General features: G+C 40.7%; 1 protein-coding gene across 2 annotated transcripts in view; it reads left to right on the plus strand.

Moving 5' to 3' along the window:
• LRP8 (LDL receptor related protein 8) overlaps nt 1-19,578 on the plus strand; it is a 197,035-nt gene that overhangs the window by 52,496 nt on the left and 124,961 nt on the right. The gene's annotated exons all lie outside the window — the stretch shown is intronic.

The raw sequence follows: 19,578 nt of genomic DNA on the forward strand, positions 1-19,578 counted from the left end.
TTTTTTTTTAAATAAGTTGATGTATTACACACACAATAGGCTTGTTGTTATGTGGGAGGGTGGCAGGTTTTTGCATGAGAAAATCTGACTTTCTGAGAAATCCCATGTGATGCCTGGGTGTTGATGGACAAGACCACGTATTACTGTGCTGCCTCCTGTCCAGAGGAGGAGGTTGCCAGAATTTTCTGAGAAGAAATGCCCCCCTCCCCCCCAACCCCAAATTAATAGGGAAGAAGTCACTGATGTTATTAGCTTCCTAACAGCTGCATTTACAATGAATCCTGTCAGCAAGGACAAATAAAATCTCTAGTTTTAGATTAACAAGGAAAACCCAATCTATGAGGAGCTGGTGGGTTGGTTGATTTTTTGGTTTTTTTTGTTGTTGTTGTTGTTTTGGGGTTGGTGGATTTTGTTGTTTTTTTTTTTTTAATATACCAAGAGCTCCCCGTCCTGCCACAAGAGACCCATGTCGAAATAGTGCAGAGCCTGTGCCTGGGTCTTTGGCCCAAAATTGTTTGATAAATATTTTAGTGCTTTGTGCATCTTGTTGCCAAAAATTCACGGTCTAAAACTGTGTTCCAGGGAAAGGGATCCTTATGCATGCTCATGTTTGATTCAAGCACTTGTTCTTACTGTGTGTGGTGCAAAAAGGCAAGCTTTAAAATCAATTCTCTACTCCATTAGCATCCTCAAAAGATGTCTTTGGTCACATCAGAGGCAATCTGCTCTCTCTGTCTTTAATATTATTGTTATGTGTTTTGTTTCAAACTTCATTGTCGATGAAATCATCTGTCACCCTCTGCAGAGACCTGTCAGGGTACTGTCTGTGTATCTGCCTCTGCCTGGGAATAACAAAGAAGTTTCTCTGTTGCAGCTGCATATCTGCCTCCCCCTTGGCTGAGGGAGAAGTGGTTTGCTGAATTTTTGTGGCCTGTTTGGTCCTTAGCCTCTTTGCCTGCACTGCCATTAAGGATGCCAATTAATGTTAATCTGAAGGTATATGCTTCTCTATTAGATCCTGGAGTAATGCCATCAGCTAGTCTCACATGGGTCACCAAGCAGCTGTCAAGCAATAATGTTTATTGCATTTTTACTTCATATCCTTTACTTCATGATTGATCACTGTGGCTTAGATAAAAATAATAAAATTGTCAAGATTTTAAACTATTGTGAAAGCTACTAAGTGAAATGTGGGCATAAGAGCAGAGAGTTTCTAGCCAGCAGCTTTCGTATGGCTGTTGAGAATACAGAGGAAGGAGAGACAGTGAAATTAAGTGCAAATAAGGGTGTGTTTTGTTTAGATTTCAAATGGGAACCTTGGAAATTTTCCCTGTCATGTAAGGGTGTGAAGTTCAGTAGCATGCTTTTAATTAACGTATTTTTACCTTGTCCTTAACAATGCTGTATTTTCTGTCTGCCCTTGCACACTGACCTCTGGCTATGAACAACTCTCAGGATGATATTTGACTGCCTAGGGAACAGTGAGATACAGGGTCATATTTATGCTGATCCTCATGGGATTTATATTTGTTTAACCAGTGAGCTGGATAATTTGGACCCAGTGCTGGTTAATTGTTCCCAGATCATAAGTAAAGTTACCTCATTCGTCCTGAAATACTTCTGATAAGGAACTGGATAAAGTGAAAGCAGGATTAGCCTGGTCAATATGGGAGCTCTGCTGGGGTGCTAATGGCCTCTCTGAGCACACCCCGGCTCACGCCAGTGAATCTCCGCATCATGTGGCTGGCCATAAGTGGGGGGACGGCCCTGATGGAGCCCACCATGCTTAAAATGAAGTGCTCTGTTGGACTCGATCCACAGGCCTCATTTTGATTGTTTGCAATTGAGTAAATCGGGCCTGTCCCCATGGAAGTTAATAGGATCAGTCCTGGTGTGACAGCAGAGTGAAACCTTGCATGCTTGAATCTTGCATGCTTAATACAGTCCATTTTTTCCTGTTTCAGGTCCTTTACTCTTTCTCACATGTCTTGTTTCACAAATGTATTCCTTTAAATGTGCCATGGATCAAAAGTGTAAAATGCCATCTATCACCATGGGTGAAATCTGTAATCTCTGTGCTCTTCAGGTAACCAGCAAATTGACATTCGTTTATTTGGAAATGAGGCACTTAGCCATCCTACTAATGTTATGGATTTGTTCTTTTTTTTTTTTTTTTTTTTGTCTCTCCAGATTATTACTTACATAATGTATGGACTAATAGTTGCTTTACAGGGTTTACATGTAAGTTGCTTTCTAGAAGCCATGTGTAGGCAGGGAGCTCGAGGTGACATAATGTAGGATTAAATAGTTGTAATATGTTGTGGTGTAAAAAGGGGTGTGATTGCAGTATGTGAATGATGCTATCCAATTAAACCACATCCAGGCAGAACAGGCAGGAGAGGTACAGGGTATGGATGGATGGGTCGTCCTTGACTTATGTTCTCTGCAACTAAAATTCTTCCTTTCGTCTGTTGGATAGATTTGGGAGGACAGAGCTTTCTTAGTTTTCCTAGTGATGCCACTGTAAATTGAGACTGAATTTATCCCAGTGTCACTGAGCTCTGAGCCTAGCTCATTGTACTGGTGTTTATTAGTGCCTTGTGATTGTGCATAGCTTAGTTTGGTATCCCCCATCAGTAAATTTTGCTAATATTTCACAAATTAAAAATGTTTTGACTCCATTTTCTCCCTAGTCAGCACCAACCTTTTAGATCAACAGTTTGTAGCTTTAAATAAGCATCTGAGTTTTTGTTGTTGGCTTTGTTTGTTTTTAATTCTGCTTTGGAACTGTTTGTACCTAAACTTGCTGTGACTCAGTGTGGGGTCTTGCTGCCTTCGCTCAGAAATGCACGTTTGCTGAACTTGGCTGGAAAAGATTTTTGTCAGTGGAGAGTGGAAAGGTGAAGAGAGCTGCTGGAAAAATTCAGTTAACACTTCACTGCAGTGCTTATAGCCCAGCTAGTAGCATGTCTTAGGAATGTGAAAATGAGTGTAGAGTATAAACAACACAATTTTGTAATATCCAGGATGAACCAGAAAGAAGCAAAAAACCATAAGCCATGGTCAGGTAAGTTACAACCTAAAATCACTTCCCTTATAGATATCCAGAAGTTTTTACTAAACACAACAAAGAATTTTTTTTCTCAAGGAATACTTCATTTATTTTATTTATCCAGAGAAACCCTTAAAGACCAACGCTATGTCTTTATTGCCGTGAGGGCTGCAAGTTTTTGCTATGAGAACTGGGCAAACTCAAGCTCAAGCCTCAATACAAATCTACAAGAAAAAACCATATGAGCGGAGACACAGGTGTGCCTTGTCTCTACAAGCATCTGCAGGCTCTCCCTGTGCTCCAGGACAGTCTCCTGTCATTGTGTGCCATGAAGTAATATGTTCACTATCAAACTAAAGTGGTTGGAGTGGCAGAGCCTTTGGGCTCATTATCCGTTGGGGACAATGCAGTGTGACAGTGAAATGGCTGATGAAATCTAATGCTGTCTCTTCAGTTAAAAGGCAGTGCGATGATTACAGCCATTCATTTCCTGAAGGCAGCTGAGTGGCAGGGATTAACGAGAGCGGGGCAACTGTGCTATATCTAATGACCAAAGGTTGTACTGCAGTGTGGAGCCAACTTACCTCCTGAGCAGCCAGACCAGCTCTGGCCTGAGTCCACAGGGTTTGTGGGGGCCAGTGTGTTGCGGTGATCAGTTGAGGTCTGAGGTTAAATTCAAAGTAAAAATAGTTCAAATATGCAGAAAGCAATTGGGTTAACAGTACAGGACGAAGTGTATATGAATATGTGTGGTCAGTGTAACTGTTTATTCAGGCTGGGTACTACCTTGTGAGCTTCTATGCACGCAAGAGTAGTGAAGTTTCCCTGAGCCTTTGATGCTTGTGTTGTTCTGCAACCCAGAGAATGCTGCTCTTGTGTGGTTTGTGGCTACTGTTTCTTATGTGGAATTGTCTTTTGTCTTTTGTTGGGAACTGGGAAGGTTAATTATAAACATTTGTGGCCATTAGAAGTCTGAAGACCAGCTGAAAGTCTACAGAAGAGTCTTTCGCTTGGTGCTGAGGTTGTGCAGTGGGTGGGTGGGGGTATGCTTAATTGAATTTTTTTCTCCATTTGGTTGCAGACATGCACCTGTGCTGTTGGAGGGGGTAGATAAATTGTATCACCTTAAGTCGTGTTCTTTCCTCAGTGCAGATTTTCCTATGCATTGATTAATCTGCTTTAGGATGTATTGCCAAACTGCAAATGGCACTGTCTGTAGAAATGATCAGAAGTGGACACTACGCTGTCACTGGAAACAGGTATGTGAAGCTTTAGTTAGCTGAAGTCCTGAGTTATGGCTGCTTAGACCTACTGTTGAGCAGCCTCTGCTGAAGCCCCAGTGGATGTTCCCTGTGATCTGGCTTCGTCACTGGTTCTTGGCAAGATGGGCACAGGCAGTGTCTCTTATGCTTGGTTCAATTCAGTCTTTGGTGATTTTAAGCATACTTATGCAGTCTAGCGGAGATGCATGTTAACTCCCCATCCAGCCCTACTAGGGTGTCCTCTGGTGAGCCAGTGCCGACATTTCCAAACAGCTAAGTGTTTGCCTAGCTGCTGTAGGGCACTGGTGCTGCCACGCTGTCAGTCAAGGGGGTGCTGACTGCTGAAGTAAATGCTGTCCATCTAATTAGTATGTGTAGCAGCAGCAGGTTTTAATTATATGGTTAAATACACAGAAATACAGGATTGTCATATGGGATCAGTCTATTGGCCCTTTGTGGCTGACATCCTGCCTCCAGCAGTAGCCAGTGCTGGATATATTAGTGCATAACATATTTCTTTTTGCCCTCAGAGTAATATGTGGAGGCTGTTACTGAAAAATTTCCCCTCCTGCTTTGTTGAAGTCGGTTTGTGTCCAGAAGAGTAATTCCTCCTCTGTGAACCCTTTCACTCTGCTGCGGTTCAGGTTAACCCAGGGACTTTATATTTTATGTTTTCTAGGCAAAGTATGTAAGATGAATGAGCTCTTTTAGTTTTTCCCTGGCTTTAACAGGAGACTTAGTCTCTGCAGAATTTCCTGAAGTTTGTGGTTTCTCCAGATCTTTCAGTGCTTTCTTGTGCCTAGTGGAAATTCATTTGATAGGTGACCAAGTGGCAAGCTTCCAGAGTATTTATGTTCCTGTTAGTCTTTCCTTTTCACCTTTTCTTGTGAATATTTCTCATGCAAATCCATCTTGCAATTTTTGTTAATAATTTTAAGTTGGTTTAAGTTGTTAGGTTTTTTTATTATTACTTTCACTTTCTGTTTAATTAGGCATTGACTGCTGGCAGCTAATTATACAGTTCTGATCTAGAGATGTGTAAAATGGTAAACTAAAATTGTATTTTGGTTCACATGGGATGTCCTGTGTGGTCTCTCAGTTTGAGCAGGTGAGTGTGAAAAGGATGAAGAGGGCAAGGCATTCTTCCTGATTGGCAATATCCTTGCAGGGGATGCTCCACTATGTGGATGGTGTGTGATGGGGAGAGTTGCTTTTCCTTTAGCATTGTGACTATTCTGCCTTCCTATTGTACAGGAAGAAAGGTGTGAAGTGGCTATTGCCATGTGATGTTGGAGGATCCCAGCCCACTGAAGTCTGATTTTTCTCCAAGTCTGTCTTCTGCTGTATGGAAGGCTTGCTCATTCAGCTATGTTGTTAGTACTGATGGTAAACTTGCTCACCAAGAGTCAAGAGGTCTCAAAATTTCATTCACAGAGGTCACCAAGAGTGTGAATACCAGTCTGCATAACAAATTTTAATCTGTGGCCATCTGGGAGCCTCAGACCAAGGCTCTGTGGAGTCAGAATGACTCATCAGCTGAGCCTGGGCAACCTTTGGTACAGATGCAGCTGTTGTCAGCAAAGGGGTATTGCTTCTGCAATTGTTTCTCATACCTCTCAAAGAGAAATTAGTGGTACCTGCAAAAGCTAGTCTTCTGCGAGGTTTAAGTGGCACAAGGGTTTTTCCAGAATACAAATATTATCCTAAAGCTCCCATGGCCCTAGCAGTTTGAGTTTCTCAAGTTATAGACCCATAACTTGTTTATCTTGAAGGGGTGTGGGGTGTGTCATACACCAGTGGTTGAAATGCAGATTATAAAAAGGGTCTCTGAATGTCTCTGGAAACTGAGATGCTGTTGCTTCTTTGGATGCTTACACACAAAATTCAGGAAGATTGCTGGGAAACTGGGTTCCTGCAAGATGTAAATTCCAGTCACTCAGTGAATGTATATCAGAGTATGTCATAATCTGGGCTAAACAAGTGTGGGTGTTATCTTATTTTTCATTGTGAATACTGATAAAGGATTTAGAGATCCCACTGGACTGAGAGATAAGCCTAACAGGAATTTTCCTGATTAGTTGTTACTCTTTTGACACTAACTAAATTGGAAGGGGGAGGGTGGAAAGACATGGCTCTAATGGTTTTTAGATTTGATTGGTTTAGATGTGGTTGTGGGAGTTCATTTTCCCCTAATTTCAGAGATGTTGTTTAGGACTTGAGGTAATGGATATTCTCTATGTGTGAAATACACTGGAGGCAAATTGATTTATGGGCAAATTAAATGATACATTTTCACAGGTGGAAAAAATTACCTTCAGAAGCTCCTATCCTCCCAGGTTCCCACCCACTGTGCTAACCCCACACCTTGGTCCACAGCACCCTCCCTTGAGCTGCTGCAGTTAGTTTGGGGCAGTGTTATAACTGGATCATCACAATGACTGTGTGTTTGGGTTTTGTGGAGGGTGGGTTTATTTCTTTTTAAAGAAACACCACTGGAGAAAAAAATGTAATAATGTTAGACTGTACCCTTCACTGCATGAGTTTATGTGAGATCTCTGGTAACAGTATTTGGTGGACTGTAAGTTAAGTAAATGAAGTAGTCATCCAATACTGCAAAGAACATATTGATTTAATAGGTTAAGGTAAGAGGAGACGTAGTATTTAGGAGTCATAGTTTGCAGTCTGAGAATAAAGGAGTACAAGTGTTTGCTATAGTGATACATCTCTGCCTTCCCAGGGATAGTGACTTTTCCTGGGTGGTGCATGCTATACGTATAGGTATTGTCTATTTAGTTATCCAGCTGAATATTTACAGAAGCTCATGAAATACACAGCTACCTGTATAAGTCTGAGGCTTTATATGCAGTCTGCATACAGCTCTTCTGTATGCCCTGACAGGAAGGGAACGATGAGAATGAGAGTGTAATGAAGGTAGCTGGATACTCTATTCTTATTCACAGCATTTTGCAACTGTAATTCACAAAAGGTATAGGAACTGTTTACCTCTCAATTTAGTCTTTCTTTTCTCATAGATTGTTTAACAAAGACATATATTCTGCCTCCCTTTTGTAGGGTTTAGCTTGGAGACTGCATCACTGACACAGGAACTGTATTGGAGTAAAACGAATCTAGCAGAAGCACTGGTTGTGATGAACACTGTTTAAAACTTCTCTTTTTAAAACCCTGCTTTCAGTTGTCCTAGTTTAACTATCTAGACCCAAATATACTCTGCATCTGCTTCAGACAGGTTTTGTTGATAAAGCAAAAGATGAGCTATTTATCAGAGACTTTTAAGGAAAATAGTCTCACTTGTGTGTGTGTGTTTGGTCTTCAGTTAAGAACTTAAGTCATTAAGGGCTTGAAATCTGTCATAGCTTTGCTTCTGTGTTGAGGATGTGCTTTTAATAGCCCCATTAAAGTTTGGCTGGGCATGAACCTTTGTGCAAATCTCTGTAGATGCGTGTTTAGCTTCCATTCTGGAACTGTAATTTTTCTGTCTGATTTTTTTTCTTTTCTTTCCAAAACCTGAGAATAATCTTCAAGGATTTCTATGAAAAGAACATTGAAGGCATAGTCAAGCACTTAAAAATTAGATATTGCCAGAATTGACAATAGGAACTGTTTTTTTGCAACCTCTAAATACTATTTTAATCTAACTCTTTATCCGCACATTAAACATCTTACATGTGATCTGAACCTGGAGACAGAGTTCCACAATTTCTGGCTCCTTAAAAGGAATTGTACTTTGCTAGAATAGAGAAAGTATGACAGATGATTTAGGGTGAAAAAATAGAAATTTTTGGTGACATTTACTTAAACTACACTGTAAAAGGAAACATACCTCTAGCTTGTGGTATCACATGTTGGGAACAAGCAAGCAGCTGATGCTTCTGGCCTGGCAATGAGATGACCTTAGACAAAGTCAAAAATCTTGTGAGTGGGTCCAAGTTGTAAAGAAACTGTAGCAATTCTGTAAATGTCTTGCATTTTTAGTAATGGATGTAATTTAAAACCTCAAGTAGAGAACACATTGAACATCACCTTCATATAATTTTGACTGGTAATTGTTCACAAAGGACATGCCTAAACAAGGCTATTGTGTTATTTGGCTTTTTTTTTTAAAGTACAATATCTGTTTTCTTTTTGAAAAGCACTGAGGCAGCTATTCATAAGATTTTCTGCAGCACCTGCTAGAGGGTATCATTTGCTGCCAACAGAAGTGATTGTTTGCTGTACCTCCCATTGTAAGTGTAGGGACTGCCACAAATCTTGAAGCAAAATAAGATAGAGCAAGCAGCACAGCAGATGTTGTTGCCCATCGATTCACAGGTAGTACAAACCTGATTCTGCTATTAACACTTTTTTTCTTGTAGTGCGATTACTCTGATTCCACTGTAACTTTCTTATCACTGTAGTTGAGGACAAAATTAGGCCCCTTGTGCTTACTGATGAAATAATGATTCCAGAATACAGCTTTTTAGCTCTGCTGGTATCCCCTCAGTTACCCATATTCCAATTGTTTAGGAATTCCCATTGCTTTAGCATGTGTTTCTATGCATCCCCTGTTGTTGCCATACTGTGGGACTGGACTGCACCAAAATCCTCTTCACAGTTGCAGCTACCCCAGGAGCTGCTGAACATGTCTGTCGGATGACGATGATTTTTCATCTGCACTCATATTAAAAGAGCGACTCTAGCTGTGCATGATGCATGCTTAAATGTCAAATCTGGCTGCCAGCAACAATTGGCTTTGTCTTTTTTTGGTTCTAATGTCAGTAACAGGTTAATTTGTATATCTTTATTATTATTAATTTGTTCCATGCTATATTTAACTTTCATATGGGATACTAGAAGTAATAAATCTTGCCAAGAGAATCATTTCCTTGGCAGGAGAGCTGAAACAATAGGGTGGACTCAGACTACAGAGGCATTTTTGTAGCACTGTGATTGTCTAGAAATTCTGCTGTGTTCTGAAGTAGCAAGGGAGGAATTTCCTTCAGCAAACAAAGCTTGGTCACAGAACTTGATTTTTAAGATGGATTGTGTTTGTACTCTGCAGCATGTTTCATCAGATGATTTGGATTTGGGTTTAGAAAAGCAGCTTAAGTGCTGACTTGAATTGTGAGTCACAGATCACATGTCTGCGGGGCTGGTGTGTTTGAGCTGCATTTGCTGGAAGTGTGTGTATGGAAAGGATGCAGGTGAACTCAAGGAGAGGAGAACACAGTTTATGCAAGCGGAAGTGAGCAACTCAGTGCAGGAGTGGCCAGGGAAGCATTGCCAGGAATAGACAGAGTGATACAGATTGCATAACCCAAGTTTAGTATTATCAAAGATAACTCTCTGGAAGGTGAGGAGGAGAGAAGGGGTTGAGATTTTTGCATGTCTCCATTGAGCAGTATTGTAGAAGGCTAGGGAGCTGGGGTGGAGCAATAGGAAAGATGGGGATGTGTGGCGAAGTTGGATCACTGTGACTTGCAGGAAGGCTGAGGCGTAGGTTGTGGAAATTGAGGGGCTTTGTGAAAAAGCAGGAAGAAAAAAAAACTTGAAAAGGAATGGTAATCTTTTGAACATTGAATTTAATCTGAAACCAGCCTTCCAGACTGAGGCTCACTTCTTATGATCCCTTGGCTTTAGACTGAATATAATTAATCCTCTCTTTCTTGGAGAAACCACCAGGTTTTATGTTGTGTTGTGGAAAGCTTTCCCCTGTGCCTGATGCAGAGTCCTAGCATTATTTGGGCTGTAATGCCTAATCAGTTACCTCATTAGCCACGTACTTTGGAGGGTCTCCTGTCATGTTATGTCTCCCTTACTCTGTCCTGCAGGTTTGTCTGTTGGTTTTTGCTTTTGCTACTTTACACTCCCTTTTGGGGGGCTGGAAAGAAAGGGAGAGTGGCTTTCCTGCTTGGCTGTTGAGACAGTGTTATCCTGTTTTATTGGCCTTGTTTGTTATATGGAGAACAAAGCGGGTGATTTCCACTTTCCTTGCCTCTCAGAGCAGAGGACAGCTGGACTTGCCTTTCCCCAGTAGCTGGGATTTGAAATGTGCACCTTTCACACTAAGTGATGTGACAACAAACCCCAGGTACCACAATGAAGGATGTGAGCATCCCTCCTCGAAGCAGAGACTTGTGTGGCTGAATTGCAGTTCCTGTTGCTGCTTTAGGTGCCAGACTTCATGAAATCATGTCATGGGAGCGTTTATAAGGTAGAAATTGTCAGTTTGCTATGAAGTTTCACTGAAAGCAGAAATAATAGGGTAAAAATGTATTATTAATACTGAGATTCCTGGGTACAAATGGAAACCATTTGACAGATTTCAAGTGTGCTGTGAGTTTCACGTAGGGAAAAAGAGAAGAAAACTGCCAGGGAGGGAAATGAGGGGAGACATCTATGAATCAAGGAGACATCACAGGTTATGGTGGTTACTGTGAGACAGAATTAAAGATGTGCTCTTTGCTTTGGGTGACAATGCGGAATATTTGTATTAATGCATCACAGGCTCTTGTGCCATGGGCAGTGACCTCCTCCTCTTCCCAACTGCCCCGTTCCTGCCAAGGAAGTGACAGCAAAGTGCACCCAGCAGGCTGACCCCCTGAAAGGGGCGCAACGGATCTGGGGGTGAGAGAGATGGAAGGGCAGCACTTCAACATACATGCTGGGAGAGGAGGACCTGGGCCTACTAAAGATTATAGCAGGCCTCCACATAAAGGACAAATCTAGGCTGTGCCATAAAGTGTTGGTTGCCTCCCCAGCACGCTCAATTTGGAATCCGTCCTTTGGTGATGCTCCTTTGGTGATGCCCATGAAATACATAAATGACTAGCTATTACCAATACTGTGTGCAGAAAGGAGGGCAGTGGTTTTAACCAGGGAGGTGAATTCAGTCATTGTCCCATAGAACCAGTAGCAAGTGTCTTCCACCCAAGCTGGTAAAGCCCTGCCTCATAGATATATCTTTGTCTTTCATTGTCATGGCAACTCTTTACCCTTTTAATGTCTTTAAGACTCCACTAAAAGTGCAAAGACACCAGTGAAAGTTTATTGCTGTGTTCCTGGTATGTTAACAGCTCTCATGAAGTCCCCTTCACCCAGTTCACATGGGCTACTCTTAGCTTTCGCTTTAATGTGTATCAAGGTTGTGTGGTTTTTTTCCTTGCTGTAAATTTTGGCCTGAAAATATCCAGTATGAATGGAAGACCAACCTCTTGGATGGCTGAGCTGAGTTTTCATTGTAGCGTTTCGAGTTGGCACTAGTGAACGCTGAGAACCCCTAGAAACTGAGAGCTGGATTTCTCTTTTGCTGGGCTATCACTATTGTCTTCACTGGAGCTTGTTCTTGATTTACCCTGCAGCAAGTGAGAACGGCCCCCAGCCCGGGAAAGCAAGCTGAGTGAAAATTACAGCAAGAGAAAGAAACCCTGAGAGAAAAATGCTAATTATGTATTTTGACCTTGTTGCATTAGAGATCGCATCACCCACATTAGCCACTATTCATGATCATTCCCCAGGGCCTGAATTGCTTCTGGACAAGGAGAGAAGTCTGGGGCTTTTATTGTGGCTGCCTAGTTAAGTTACAGAATGAAATATATACCATGTAATGCTTTTGGACAAATTCAGTGCTTCTTAGCTGCATTTGCCTGCCATTTGTCTTTTGTAGCTGTAAGTAACTTCTGTAGCAGACAACAATTACAAGACCAAAATAAAACTCTGGGCAGAGGATGGGAGTGAGCTGCCCAAAGAGGGCAGGGGTGGAGCACAGCATTCCCTTTGTGGAGGAGGAGGGAAGTTGGTCAGTAAATTCACAATGAAATTTGTTCTACTCATTTACTTTAAATGTTGGCAGGTGGCTCAGTTGCCTGTGCACAACTGGGAGCCAGAATTTGTGTTGCAATGTCATCCTGCTTGGTCATCCCTTTAAAATGTTCTTGAGCCTCCAGCTCTTACTCTTTGGTACCTCGTACAAGGCAAGATTTCTCCCAAATGAGAGTTGGTAACAGATCAAGTTAAGTCTGCTTGTACTCTAAGGGTAGGAAAGGAGTGGGCAGAGGCAAGTGGGAAAGAGGCACTCTGAAGAAAGGCGAGAACAAGTTATTTTCTGTAAATCTTCTTAGATTAAATCAGTGCTGTATTTGAGAGGTAGGAGAACTTTGTGCCTAGACGTGAACATGACTGACATTCTCTGACTCAATATACACTACTGCTTCCTTTCTTGGGAGAAGTGGTCTACCTACTATGAATCTGGTTAGAATTAGGTCCAGTTTGTCACAAGGTGTGTTCAACTGCGTAACCTCATTTTTCTGTAAAAACAAGACTTGCATGTGCTCACCCTTGACATACAGGTATCTGGCTTCTTTTATTTGTGAACTGATTTTAATGGCATTTGAATGAGGGATGGAGGTCTCGAGGCTGTAAGGAAGTAGGTCTCCTGCCTCTCTCTTTTGAGTTTCTTGTGTGTTTTTTTTTTTTAGGGGCTTGCACAAAGGGTCTTATGTAACTGTGTAAGACCTCACAGTCTGCGCAGAGGAGTCATGGTCTGGTCTCAAAAAACCTGCTTAATTCATCTCTTGAACATCTATACCAAATCCATTGAAAACTGAGCTTCAAGAAGTGCAGGAAATTAATTTGCTTTCCATGACTGAAACCAAAGTTCTTGTTCCTGAATACTGATCCATGTCCCAGTGGTGAGGAGTCAGCTTTACCCCCGTCAGACACTAGCTCATTTTGCAGTAAAGAATGACAAGGTGCGTGGTGGTCAGTCCTTCAGCTCTTTTCCACAAATCACAAACTGAATGACCAAAACACATAGGATGGAATGCTGGGCTTCCTTCTTTGGGATTGCCTGCTTGAGCGTCCCAGATTTTGCAAAAGAAACGCGCATACAATATAAACTTTAAATTAAAGTAAAACTGTAGCTGCATAGATTAGATGTGCCTTTATCTTTCAAGTGTTACCCTTTCCTGTGAGAAGCCTGTTTAATTTTCATACATTAAGCATGCATTGTCCATCTCTGCATGCTAATGGTGTTGTGGTCTGGTCTTTTATAAAGGTACTGATGCTGTCTTTCCTGTGTAGAACAAGTTGATTTGCAGAGTGCACCCTCATCTAATTTTCATCAGTTCATCTCATTTTTTAAGACTATATTTTATATTGTGTTTTTTTCAAACCTGGACAAAGCACAGATACCATGTAAGCTAATGCCTCATTTTTATTTATTTAAGTCCCATGCTGCCAACTTGACCCATTTTTTCCATTCTACCGACTGTTCAAATCTCAGAGATTAATTAGTCAAGGAAGGCACAGCTGATCCTGGAGCGAAATCCATACCCACACATTCTGCCTCTCTGTGATCCAACCCTCTTGGTTTTTTCCTCATTCTGGGATGTAGGCTGTTGGTATTAACACTGTGCTGTAATAGACCTGACTAGCCATTATCATTAACAGTAGGTACCAGCTTAAAAACTCAGTCATCAAAGAACAAAAATGCTGGCAGCTAAACTGAGAAATCCAGCCAGGAGGAAAACAACCCAAAGCATCAGCCAGACGGCTGCTACTCCCTGTACAGAAGAGGAGGACCATGCAAGACAAGTCAGCTAAATGTTGTCTGACATTAAAAACAACTGTTCTGTTGTATTTGAGAATGTTAAGAAACCCCAGCCCAATGCAAATTGCTGTCAGCATGCCTCGAAATGACCACAAACAGGCTGAATCCCCCTTTCCTCTGTGTGTGTGTGTATATATATGCAGCCAATTATCTCACATATAATATGGCAGCCACGTCCCTTATTTATTAAAGCCGTAGGAAAACTTGCTTGGTCAAACCTTGGGCAAATCATATTGCACCTGAGAGCCCCATTTGTGTTCACATCCTACTGAATTTAGTTTCTTCTTTTTTTTTCTCCCCCTCTTTTTTTTTTTTTTCCTTCGAAAATGTTATTAACTAGAGCATTAAATGCTGGCCTCCAGCAGGGCCTCTCCATATGTTTACAACAAATGTTTCTTCCATAGAAGGAGGATGTATGTGTGTGAGAGAGCATGCAGATATAATGGGGCAGCTCCCAGATCCAGCCTCCCTGGGAGGCGAAACTCAGGCAGTTGAAAATGCTTATCAGTTCAAGTAATTCAGATGGAAACAGATTGTAACATCTCCTGATGCACCTTTCACCCGTGGCGAGGAGGGGACTGCAAGCACGACAACCAGATTTTTCTCCCTTGTGATGCGTGAAGATTGGCCTATCTCCTGGGGGAGCGCAAACCATTATTTGGCATGGCAGAAACTGCTTTATCAGGCAGGTCGGACTTCAAAGCCAGTCGGACTGACTTGCCCCCTCCACTCTTCTTTCAATCCAAGTTCTGTGTGTAAAACATGTTCCTTATCAAGCCATGACTTGCTCTCCCTGTGAGCAGTTGGGAGGATGTAGAGCATCTGCTTTCAGCATTCCTGAACATCTTGGCTGCTGGCTGGTGCAGCGTGGAGGGCTGTGAGGTTACATGGCTGCTGCTAGCCCTGAGCTGCAGCTTTGGCAGAAAATAGTCCTTTCGTGTAGGAGACAGGGTTAGAGATGCTGTTGAAAGTGACTTTTGTAATGCAGTTCCCATGGTTATCAGTTGGAACTGGACATCACTGTGTTGTTCCCCAGCATCAGTACTTTGCAGATTAACTGTTCAGGTAATAGCAAAGGCAGAGTTAATTGCAACTGTTTTGAACTGAAAATAGCAAATAATATTCATCAGTCATATCCCCCTTCTGGTTTGTAAATAACTCATAAGCTGACCCTTATTTTATACAAACGTGTGATGTTCACAATGATGTACTTTGAAGGACTTATTTTTATTTAGTGTATGCTCATCAGCTTCTTCACCTTCATAATTTGTTCTGCTGTGGCTGTCACCCAACAGTGAAGGTTTTGTTTCTGCTTCCCACTCAGCAATTGAAATTTAAATGGGGAGAAGCAAATAGAGTAACAAATAATATGCTTTGGTACACATTTTCATGAGGAGTAATTGTTTGAACTAAAAGCTTTCAGGATTCGTTAACCACTAGGCGTTTGTGGAAATGCTATCAGAGCGTTTATGAATAATGGAACATGAGTGACTATTGCACACTGAACTCTGCCCTTTTAGATTATGCAAATACTTGTGACACTAACTGTGTATATTGTAACATCTCCTGGATCAGCTTCTCACTATTGCAAGGAGAGGAGTGGAAGCAAGAAAACCTGGTTTTCCTCCTTTGTTCGTTCATAAGTAGTTGTAAAAACACAGAAAACAGTTGTTAATTTTAACATTCCACATTCAATTTTAAAAACAGTTGTTTTTTTTGAAATTGGGAGAACCATGCTTCCTCTGACTTTACAGACTGGTATAGCTTAAATTTGTGTTGTCTGACTTCAAGGTGGGGGAATAACATGTGCAGCCTGTACTATAGACCATATGTAGGACACTTCAGTTGAAATTATTTGTTTGGCAAAGTTGTAAATGATGGAAAGTCCAGACCACAATATATACACTGCATGTGATGAAACATTAAGGTTTTGTCAATATGCCTCTGGGAAAGCTACAATGGTTAATATATTAGCCATAAGTTATGTAGGCCATTTCAAACAAGTTCAAGTAAAAATAACTCTATACTGTAAGATACCCACTTGTGTTCACAAGTTTTTTATATATGTTACAGAGAAACTGCCTTAATGTTCCAAACACATTGAAAGATGAGACAAAATGTAACCCAAAACTAGCAAAGCTTCAAACATGCTTTTTGCTGTATTACTGTATATCTGGGCACTGTTGATAGCTATAGGTAGTTTTATTTCATCTTTCCCCAGAAATTCTTCAATGTTACCTGGTTACTAGTTTACAGAGGCGGTCCAGTCTTTGGTCTGGAGCTGCGTGGCCTGGTTTTGCCTCCCCCCCGCTGCTGAATTCTGCTAGGATTGGTGTCTGAGGACATTTTGCAGCATGCCTGATGCATAGGCAAATATTCTGGAGGGATTCAAGTAGTTTGAAGCTGAAAGAGGGGCAGTGGAGCAGTTGAATGTTGAGAGAGGTGGTATAGAGATACGATACCTTTTGCTTGTGTCCAACCCAAAGACGTGCTCATTGTCGTATTTGTAAGTAGGCAGAAGTCATGTCATAGATAATAGTGATTGTGAGCCTTTCCCTGCTGAAATCAATGGCAAATATTCTGGTGACTTCAGTGGAAGCAAAAATGGGCCAGTCCTTTGGAAATTTGTGTTCTTTAAGGGTAATCTGAGTGTAACTAAGCTAATTGCATCATCTCTTGAATTACTGTCAGATGTTAACAATTAAATATTTTCTTTATATTAACAGCATCGTCCATTTGTTTTCACAAAATGGTCTCAGCTCCCTCTCCCTCAGTGTGTCACTCTTGCTATGTTGCTCCCTTTGCGTTGGCCTGCAAGCATATTAAGAGATTTCATTTCACTTGGGATGCAATGCTTTTTGAGCCTGATTCCACTCGGTTTCATGGTCTGCTGCAGGGGCTTTCTGTCTTCTGCCCACCCTAGCATAACTCCAGCTCTGTCGCTTCTGCCTTTCTAAACATTGTAGGGTGTATCAGCATTGCTCTGCTTGATAATGTTTGATGGAAAGTATTGCAGTTACGACTGTTGCATGCAGTGCCCATGGAGATGCGTGTTCACCTATTTATTTTCCAGCTCATGTTTCCTGGGCATTTTGATGTGATAGACGGTGACTTTTGCTTGATGAGGCTAGTCAGTCACTGCTTTGCGTAATCAGGGCCTGGGCTAAATAGTTGGTTAGTTTATTTTCCAATGATCGTTTCCTGACTACTTTGATAGCTACCTCGTTACATCTCAGTATTTAATGGTTTATGAAGCATGTGAAATTTTGTAATAACTTCAGGACTCATTTTCATAATATCAATTTGCAGTAGCTAGATAACTATTCATTTTCATTTTATTGCTGTAATAATTGTTCTAGAAGGTTAATATCAGTAGTCTGGCAGCACTAGTGGGGCATTAGCATCTGTTTCTCATTGAAACGCATGTCCTTCTGTCTGTGGGGCCCTGTTCTTGCCCTGAGTCAGGGCATGAGCAGCCTACAGAGGAAGCACATGTGGTAGTATAAATCTTTCCTGAACATTTATTCTGATGTTTTGAGATGGGTTTGGGCACAGGTGAGAGCAGAGCTGTCGTCTGTGTGATTGCTTGGGATTTGCTCTTTGCTTCATGGACAGGTAATTCCCCTTTTTCTTTTTCCTTTCATCCCTTCAAAAATCCGGATTTCATTTAACAGCTTATTGCTGCAGAACCGGCAGTGGACTCTGCAACACTGTTCTGAGATTTATTAGCTCCTCGAAATGATGTTACACTTCCAGTCTGAACTTGCCTTCAACCTAAAATCACTGGAGCACGGTAGGCTTGCCTGCTAGACTAAGTGAACCTTCTAATACCCCATTTTTGTTTGCCAGGTAGGTGCTCCCAGTGAGTAATCAAATTGTTCTTTGTATCTGCTTTGATAAGCCACAAAACCTGTTATTTTTGTAAGGCTCATAGCCCACTAAGGAAAACAACTGGTTAATTTGACAGGATCTCATTTTTAGAAACTCATGTTGATTGTCTTAAAATTAAAAATGAATGTAATTCACTTACTTAGATTAGCTAGAACTGATACTAGGTCTACAGGTCAATAAGCATTCATTCATTGGATTTAAATTCTGACATAATGTTAGCTTTCTTTGAGTCTCCTGGAATGACATGAGTATTCTAAGATTTAATGAAAATAAACAGTATTTTTTTTTTATTGCCTTCCCTCAGCCAGCTCTTTTAAACTCTTGAGTGCAGGTTACTTGCCTTAAAATGTCTAAACTTAATAACTGCTGTTTAACAGCCTTGTGTTACTTGTTAAAATTGAAGTATTTTGTTATCTTCTGCTGTGGAATGGAAACTATTTTTGAGCACTTTCTATGTTATTACTGTCACTTTTAGTGTATTTTAAAATGTCTTTAGACTTCAATTTTACTGCCTGGAGAATTTCTTCTTGCATTGTCTTGTTTGAATGTTGCTTTCAAGAGTTCCTGCCCTATATTTATTGCTGTCAATTTGCTTTTTGGTTTTCCTCTCTTCCGTATAGATTGGGGTTTTTCTTTAAAAACTTAGCCTGCATTTTTATTCACTATGGAGTGAACATCAGATAAAATGTTCTAGCCTTTAAGTGTGAGGCAAAGACTTAATATTTGGTTTCTAAGTAGTTTTCAAGCAAAGTGCCATGTGTATTCTAAAGCAAGTTAATATCCATTTACTGACTGAGCTGGCACAGGGCTAAGGATCACTTTATTATTAAAAACATGCTGATGATAGCATATATGTCCAAGGGATGCTAATAACTATTTCATTATTATTAATTTTCCAGTGAAGTGATTTAGTAACGGACCTTTACCACAAAGATAATTTAGCTGCTAAATTATATCTAAATTACATGTGCACTTCCACTCTGTACACAGCCTATTAGCACTTCTGTTGAAAACAGATAAAGTTGGAACACATTTTGTAAAGGAAAGCACATTACAGAATAAAAATAAGTTTAGTTCTGCTTGTGATTGGAGGAGAAAAAAAAAACCAAACCAACCTTTTGAATATTTTGTATGTTTTTGGTTTTTAATTTTCATTGTCTGACCATGTGGCCTTCCCCCCTCATGTCACCTGAACTAGCAGGGCTGTTGCTGGTTCACCTTATCTTTGTGGGAGAGTTTCTTTGTGTGATACATGGTTATGAATTAAGGGCTTTCAGTGCATTACTGACAGAGCAATGTTGCTGAATACTTAGCAACAAGGTTTTTCTCTCATGTGTTTTTAATGAAAGGGAAGTTTCTTTTTGCCATCTAGTAAGTTTAAATACTATTAAGAAGAAATCCCCTCCATTTCAGTTAATCAGATTCTGTTTGCTACCTGTGATAACACAAGCTTGCTAGCTCTGACGTGTTCAGGGGAGATGAGACCTGACTATTTAATTTAAAAAAGAAAGGCAGAAAAAAATGGGTTTTGTGTGAGAACTTCCTTAGCGGTTCATAAAGCCAAGAAGAAGGAGAAAAAGGGTGCAATAATAAATTTTCTTCCCCTTACAGCTAGTCTTAAAGCAGAATGCATGAAAAATACTTGCAAACTTTTACACAGTAAAGTGATTATAATTTCACAACAGTATAGTTTTGCTTCAAAATTTATTACAGAAATTTGGTTTCTGATTTTTTTTTTTTAATATCTATAGCAAGAATATTGTTTG

Source organism: Haliaeetus albicilla, chromosome 8 (genome assembly GCF_947461875.1).
Source record: "Haliaeetus albicilla chromosome 8, bHalAlb1.1, whole genome shotgun sequence".
Taxonomy (NCBI): Eukaryota; Metazoa; Chordata; class Aves; order Accipitriformes; family Accipitridae; genus Haliaeetus; species Haliaeetus albicilla.